The sequence below is a fragment of the Solanum stenotomum genome, chromosome 3 (assembly GCF_019186545.1).
Source record: "Solanum stenotomum isolate F172 chromosome 3, ASM1918654v1, whole genome shotgun sequence".
Lineage (NCBI taxonomy): Eukaryota > Viridiplantae > Streptophyta > Magnoliopsida > Solanales > Solanaceae > Solanum > Solanum stenotomum.
Window position 1 is genome coordinate 32,415,336 of NC_064284.1, and position 8,527 is coordinate 32,423,862.

The 8,527-nt window shown below is 39.2% G+C and overlaps 1 pseudogene; it reads right to left on the bottom strand.

The window, feature by feature from the left end:
- The window catches only part of LOC125858878 (uncharacterized), a 981-nt pseudogene extending 687 nt beyond the window's left edge, over positions 1-294 (bottom strand).
- Between the last annotated feature and the right edge of the window lie 8,233 nt (positions 295-8,527).

The window sequence follows — 8,527 nt, forward strand, 5'->3', positions numbered from 1 at the left end:
ATATATATATATATATATATATATATATATATATATATATATATATATAAACTACAAGTAACACTCATGGATTAGAAGTCAATATTTTGATATTATTATTATGATAGATAAAGTTCAATTATGATGTGTGATATTTACATGTTGAAATACACTTTGAATTATTGAAAACTACACACTAAACCACATAAAATAATTAAGATTTTGAGAAAATGGTCTTACAAATAATAGGCTTCTCTTTGATGAGTTGAGTGGACTTGATGAATTCAAGGTAGTCCATTTTAAGCATGTTGACATCCACCATGACCAAGTCAAATTGGTCGATCTGTTCCTCGAGATTGCAGTTACTAAAAACAAAAATCAAACTCTGAAAATATCACAAAAAATTGTATATGTTGTGGGATATTTTCATAATAGTTAGTGGTACACCTTTCTATTTCATTATGTTATTAAACGAATAAAGATAGGATGTCATGACAAATAATATTACATTAAAAGTATAGAAAGGTATATTTGATTGATACTTGGTGACTAATATTTTTCAATTCTTTGATAAGTTAATTAATTTGATATTGTTGTATAAGAATCCAACTTATTCTTTTCCACTTAATATACAACTCATCTAGCATATCGATAAATTTGATGATGTCTTTTGATAAGGCTTAATATATCAATAATGTTTTACAATTGACGGTAATTTGTTTTTTTAGATATTCAATCTATAACATGCTCCAATTCAGCATTTAAACAACTCAAATTAAAAATTTAGAAAAAACTTATGTTCTTAAACATTCATTACATAAAATTTAACGACATAATTTTACTATGTCACATCCATTTGTTATGTTCTCAAGCATCACAAAAAAAAAATCAACCATTAATTTATTAAAACAACAACAATCTAACAAATTCATTCAACACTATTGTAATTTATTAATCTATACCTACGCTAAGTCATACATGACTGAAACACATGTTAAAATTAACTAAAACTTTTAGCCATGTGCATCAGATTTGTTTTTGCCGATAAAATAAAATAGTTTTTTCCTTCAAATTTCAATAGTCAAATCTACTCCAAATAAATTTAATACGAAATATAAATTTCATTTATCATAAAAAAAAAAAAGAGAAAAGGGTCTAAAAAATACTCCAACTTTGGTCGAAATTGATGTTACGATACCAAACTTTGGAAAGGACCTTTTACCCCTTGTACTCTTTAATAGTGTATTTTAAAGGTATAAATGTGCCTACGTGGACATCATTTTAAATAGTAAAGACATCACGACCACCGCAATACGGGGTTCTATTGAGATAGAGGTTTTGTGTTGCACCGGCTAGAGGACAATGAGCTTGCCTTCTATGCTCATCTGGTAGAGTTCAGGTGGGTCCCACTGACTGAGGCTCCCCCAGATGCACGGTCAACCTGGGTGAGGGAGTTCTATGCTATCCTCCCTACCATCCACTGGGATGTCTCTTACCATGTCATGCGGATTTGGGGAGTCGACATCCCCTTGAATGTCACCTCCATAAATGAAGTACTATAGGTACCTGAGGTCTTGAATGATGATTACAAGGCCAAGCTGAGGGAGATGGACCTGGAGTAGCTGAGGGACACGCTGGTTAAGCCCATGTTCCGGGATTAGGTTTACTATGTTACTGCTGAGGGTATTACTAGCACAGATTGGTCATCCGATGCTAAAAGGTGGCTACACTTGGTGACTAGGAGGATCCGCCCATCGGGCAACCGTACCAATGTGACCTTTCCCCGGGCATTGGTGGTGGCATGCACCATACATGGCATACAACTAAACATGGGGGCGCAAATCTTCTCAGAGTGGAAGATATTCTATAGGGGTAACAGAAGGTGTTCTTCCTCCCTGGTCTTATCACGGCTCTATGCAAGCGGGCGGGAGTACCACTATTTTATGCTGACAAGGTACTTCCTATGGACCCTCCCTCACCCTCTTTTGGTTAGGTCAGGTTCCACTTCTAAGGGAAACAGGAGGAGGACTGGCAGGGCTAGCAGTAGTAATGCGGCCGTCGATTCGGACGACAAGGAACCACTCTCAGGTGCACGGGTCGAAGTGGATCTAGAGACTGTCCGGAAGAAGATGGGGTGCGCCTATGCTAACCTCACTTCGGTTCCACCCAATACTGCCTTAGAGGTCGAGATACTCTGTCGCCAACTGCACCAGGAAAGGAGGAAGGGGATGGATAGGGATCGTCTGATGATCCGGATGTGGAAGACTACCAAGGAAATATTTACTTGTGTTACCCTTGGCAAGGAGATTTCTCAATTAGATCCAAAGGACGTTACACAGTTCCCGATGTTGAATGAGGCATGGGCTGGAGTGATACCCCTAGAGAAGCTTGACTCTGACATTGACACCACCCAGTCCGAGAGTTCCTGATTGGCTTCCTTTCGCCCCTCTTGGGCTTGTAATTTGGACAACTCAGTTTTTATCTTATTCGTTCTCCTAAGTTTTTGTAGCACATGGATGTTTGTTTTTGCTGTTTTATATAGCTTTAATTTAATTACTAGGCGTTATAATCTATACCTAGATTGTTGAACAGTGAGAGGGCTGGCATAAAATCACACGGATCCCCTTTGGGGTTGGAAATTTGTAACTAAGGGAAACAGGGGAGGCAGGGCTGAGATTTTGCCTCGCCCTGTCCCACTTTGGCGGAAATAATCCCACCCTAGCGGCTCAGACGAGACCAAAACCCAAGCCATAATTTCTGGATCCTTTTTCGTTCTTCTATATTTTCTAGGGTAACCGTTTTACCATTCAATCAAAATTCTAAATTTTCCAAGCGATGAGACACGATACCCGAACCAGTTCGTTCTAAACAACTCGCATCACAACCCACACATCCCCAAGATATACCCAGACATTCACTGATTACTAGTTGGTCGCAGCGCGTGCCCAGATTTCGTCTTACGAATCGCTCGTAGATTATCTAGACCTTTGCATTAACTCAGTTATAAATTCTTACCTCAACGGGTTTCACGATGTTCAGGGAATTATACTTGCATACTTTAACAACTCAAATAGCAATTTACTCATAACAAGTTCAGACATGCAACACTGTGTCCTTAATCCTGTTATTTGCACCAACCATAATACCTTCACATCACCAGTAAAAACAGACACCAAGAATATTTCCACATACACAGTCATTTCACACAACAAGGAGCACACCTTCACATTTAATTCAAACAAGAAGAAGCACACATTCACCATTATAATCACGCATCAAAATAATTTCACTTTATTTGGTAAGTTCGTCCCATAGATGGCCATTACTGAGCATATATGCCTTATACAGCCCCTAAGGCCAGATACCAACTGGAACCTTCTCAACTCCAATTAACTTTTTCTTGTATCCCTTCAGTCATAACCACGACGTCCAGTCTACTTCGTTGAGATACCAATTGGACTCAACTCATACCACAAGCAACACTCGCACGAAATGAGAGAAAGGATGAGACAACTTCCTAGAATGCTTCATAGCTTCCTGAAGATTAGGTGTGGACATCTACACACCAATCCGCAAGAGTCTAGTCCACATTTTTCTCTTGTATAGGGAGACCGGTAACCTAGGCTCTAATACCTATTTATCACGACCTAACCCACCGGGCCGTGCAGGCACCCACTCTAACACCTAAGTAAGAGAACCCTCATATCCCAAAAGTTAAAACGTGTGGAAAGTTTACGAAATACGAAATTAAATAAGGAACACAAATCCTTTTTCAAAAAAACCTCTTCAAATAATTACTAGTTAGTACTTGTAAAGTAAATAACACCACCAAGAATCTGGTCTAAACAGGTACAAAACCTAGTAAGAGTTCAACTAGACAATACAATAAATGACACAGCTCCCACCACGCGGAAAGAAGGATAAAAGCTGTTGGAGATTGTCCTCGTCTTCACCCAATGAAACGTCACCAATCCTGCATCCAAACTATGTCAAAAGACATAGCAAGAGTAGTATCAGTACAAAACACACGTACTGGTAGGCATCATCGGTCAACCTGATGCCCACCACATAATATAAGAAATTCAATAATAAGAACATGCTATAACACCCCTCGCTTCTCCACCTTTACTCTCTCTTGAAAATACCTCAAAATTCCACTAGCACTCCAACCACTAACCACTTTACCAACCAACCTACTTTTGTCGCACCCTTACTACCCCTCCATATACATCACGTCAACCTTTCTACTAACCACAACTCCTTTATCTCCCAAAGTGAATTCCACCAAAGTAATTACGTCATGAACACTAATCCCACTCTTTGTCAATACTACACACGACACATTTTTACCCGGTTATTAACAATTCTTGCAACCTTCACTTCCTACTTACCGTACCACATCCTGATATGGTTGTTCCCCTTTCGGATCACCCAACATCAAGGTACATATCCCATTACTCAGCATATAATACCCACCAAGCATAAGACTTCATAACTATACAACAACTCCGGTAAATACAACATCAATTATCACATGCATAGATTCGAACATATACCATATTAACAACATGCTCAACAATATACAACTTCACATTTTATGTCAAACTATCACAATTATATCACGTCGTTGGTCCTTTCATGGAACCCAATTCAGTGGTCACACAAACCCAAACAGTTAGCATACCATAACATGGTACCCGATCCAATAAATTATGCTGGAATGTGGCAACCGATCCTTTAGTTATGCTGGAACGTGGCAACCGATCCAAGTTAGTTATGCCGGAACGTAGAAACCGATCAGAGTTAGTTATGCAGGAACGTGGCAATCGATCCCATTCACACACCACAATCACAATCACAAGTATATCATCAAGATCATACAATTAAGTCATGATTTCATGGCATTCATCAATTATCTATCTCATTTACAACAAGTGTGATCAACATTGCAACATTCATACATATACAAGTATCATAATGAAGCAAGAACAAGCATACATCACACAATCATAGAATCACAACCATCACCTACATATTATTCATCAAACACGCCTCATGCAAACCCTAATTCAGCCATACTCAGCCCTAATTCATCGTCTAAGTCTTTTTTTAGGGTTTGGAATTATAAATCATTCGGTGCACGAAGGTGTACGAATAAATCCTACCATTGATTTACATATATTACACGGTGAGCACATATTGAAACTACTCAATTCATAAAACCTATCTACCTGGGCGCTAAGTAGTTGCATGGAATTTTGACTTCGATTAGGGTTTTTTGGGCTTTGTGATGGTGGATTTGTCCAAGAATCCGTAAGATTTCCCCATCCTCATGCTAGAAATCTCCTTCTCATTCCTTCCCAAGCTTAGAGCAGCTTTTCTGAGGTTTTTAAGGTGTTTTACGACTTATTTAGGTATTTTAGAAAGATGGAGAAAATAGGGGTTTTTGTAATTTATGTTCAGCCTCTCCTACCCTGCTATGGCGCCAACTTACCCCGCTCTGACGCCGCCGCCCCAATGGCATCTGTCCCGCCCTGGTAGTACAGTGGCCCAGAACTTTCATAGATTTTTTCCTTTCCTAATTAACGATAGTTCTGGTCGTTTATCGAACCAGGTCATCGAAATCCATTAGAGAAGGAAGATGCGCTGAATGGGAAAGGTGGCCTCGCTGAACATCAATGAAAATGACAATGTAAAAAGAAAGACCGAATGCTTGAAAGGCGAACAAAGGTGGTACTTGGTAATTCGAAGAATGTGAAAGGCTGACTCAAACGAGTTTGCCAACTGAGGTTCAAAAAATTGAAGCATAGAGTAGGAAAAGGCAAGCTGAGGACCAAGAGATGATTCAACAAATGAGCTGAGCGAGCCCGACTAATGTTACAAATGGGTCACATATTGGGTTTTGGGCCTAATTTTGGAAAAATTTTAATAGCCCAAAGGAGAAAGAAATTACGTATCGAGTGGAGTAGAGTTATGAATATGAAAAAGACTTTGAGTTTTTAGTAAGAGAATGCTTTACCATTATGAAGAACACTTTCAAACTTTTGGGGTTTTTCAAAATTTGTGCTTGAAATTGAAAAATTGAAGTTGAATCCAAAGTGGGTTTAGTTGTGATTGCTTAATTTCATGTTACCCATGGTTGCTTTAATTGATGGTATATTCTCTTTAGTTTTTCTGATGGGTGGCTAAAACTGTAGCGACCCAAAAAATTGATAGGTAAAACTAGAGTCTAACGTATGAATCTTAAAGTTTAAGCATAAATTGGAGTTATGAAATTTTCCAAAAATTTGACTAAGAATAAGTTCAAGAGAGGGTTCACGGAAGGCGAAAGGCATCACTGCCCTTCGAAGCTCCCTTGAACTTCGCCTTAGCCGGATGGTAGACAATTCCAAGTGTCACGACCCAAGCCTAGGGCCTAGACGTGACATGGCGAATGAGGAACCCGAAGGAACCCCAAACAAGCCTCTCAAACTTGTCATCACACTTCATCGGTCGCGGAAGTACAATCAACATTAATTAACGGGAAATAGGGACTAAGGGCAAACCATTTCAAAATGACATCATAGAACAAGAGTCAAGCTCATTTACAAAATACTTGTCCAACGCACACCTCTACATACATAGATAGGACGGGGGCCATGACATACTACCGGCTCCCCTCATAGTCAAAATACAATTGCAAGCTAAAGTCTCAAAACATAGGAGTAGGAAACATAACATAGCCCTCGAATCATTGAGGACTCACCAACAAACTCGGATAAGCACCGTACTAGCCACGTGAATGGAGAGAAGGATCAAGAGTAGCTCCGGTCCCTACATGGTGACATCATGTAGGCAAAATATGCGTTAGTACTTGGAATGTACTAAGTATGCGGGGTGCAACACAACAATAGACAAGGACACAATCGAAATACAAGAAATAGTTTCATAGGCATTATGAATAACAATATGAGGATGCATGATCAAAGTGAAGTCAAAACATGTTTAAGTAAATCTATACTAATAGTAGATATCATATGTGTATGCATGATCCAACCAATCTATAACCCCAACTTAGGATGGGGGATGCCGTTCACACCCGGACACCCTGGTGGCAAGGTATAAACCCCTCACATGGTTGATGTTGGTCACACCCCAAGCATCCTAGGTGGTGAGATATAAACCTCTCACATGGTTGATGTTGGTCACACCCCAAGCATCCTAGGTGGTGAGATATAAACCTCTCACATGGTTGTCCGGTTCTTTTCCCCCGGACCGGGCATGGTCATGCAACACTTTATATAGGAAATTCCCATTAGGCTCTAATGCAATCTCACGTATGGAATGAACATATACACAAGCTTAGTTTGTCATCAACACATCTCTGGATTGCCATACATCTCATAACTCAAGCTTTAAAGCATCGATTCATCAATTCTCCATAGTTGGACATTTTGTCAAACACCTTGAAGGCATGTAATGGAATCAAAGAGCATGGAAAATAGGGTAGTAATTATGCAGCCAAACCAGTGAACAACCTACAACAACACCTTTTAACACCCACAATACCACATGAAAATCTCCACATCCATTCCAAATTTAGATTCAAGTTCTAGAGTCACAACATGCTCAAAACAATCACTTTTCATGTTTAAAATTCAATGTGCAGGAAATTATTACAAAGAACAAGACTAATTTATGAATCTTAACTTAAACCATGAATTAGTGAGTAGAATAGAGTCTAGGCACCATGGGTGGAAGGACCCATGAGTTCAACACCACATACCTTGAGTTCTTATGAAGGTCTTGAGAGTGTCTTCAATGGAAGCTTGGAACTTGGAGCAAGAGTCTCTTCAATCTTGAGGAAGGTTTTGGATTAGGGTTCTTGAGAGAACTTGAGAGAAGATGTGTCTAAGTATGGGAGAGGTGTTTTGGGAAATGTTTTAGAGATGGGAATTGAACTAATGGTATATAGGAAATAACATATGCCCTTTGGAAAAATGGTCCAACACTTAGAAAAAAAAATGAGCCGGGTGAACAGTAAAAACGCTCACTGGAAATTGCATTTCCTGCCGGACAGATTTTACAAAAATGGGCATAACTTCTTCGTACGAACTCCGAATGAGGTGAAACGAAGTGCGTTAGGTAGCTAACTCAAAGGGCTTTCCATGGATATGTTATGGGCCACCCAATTATTTGTGTGCTAGGAGATATGACCCTCCAAAGTAGACCCTCGAAAAAGGCTTCACTTGAAAATTTCGGATTTTGATACGGTTGCTCTAAAATTTGGGTTAGACCCATTTCCCACTCAATTTGACCCCCTAAACAAGAATATGAAGTCGGATTTTCGAAAAAAGAAACAGATTTTTTTTTATATAGCTAAACAAGTTTCCGGTAACTTCCGAAGCACATTTTTAAGAACCTTTTGGGTCATTTCACCAAGGCCCTTAGAAGCACCCTTGGTAATTGCCTTAGTTTTATTTGGGCAATCCAAGGGAGGCATAAAATGGGGTAATTTCGTAATTTCGTTTTTGGTCTAAATTAAACAGGTATAACCTATTTTAGTTTA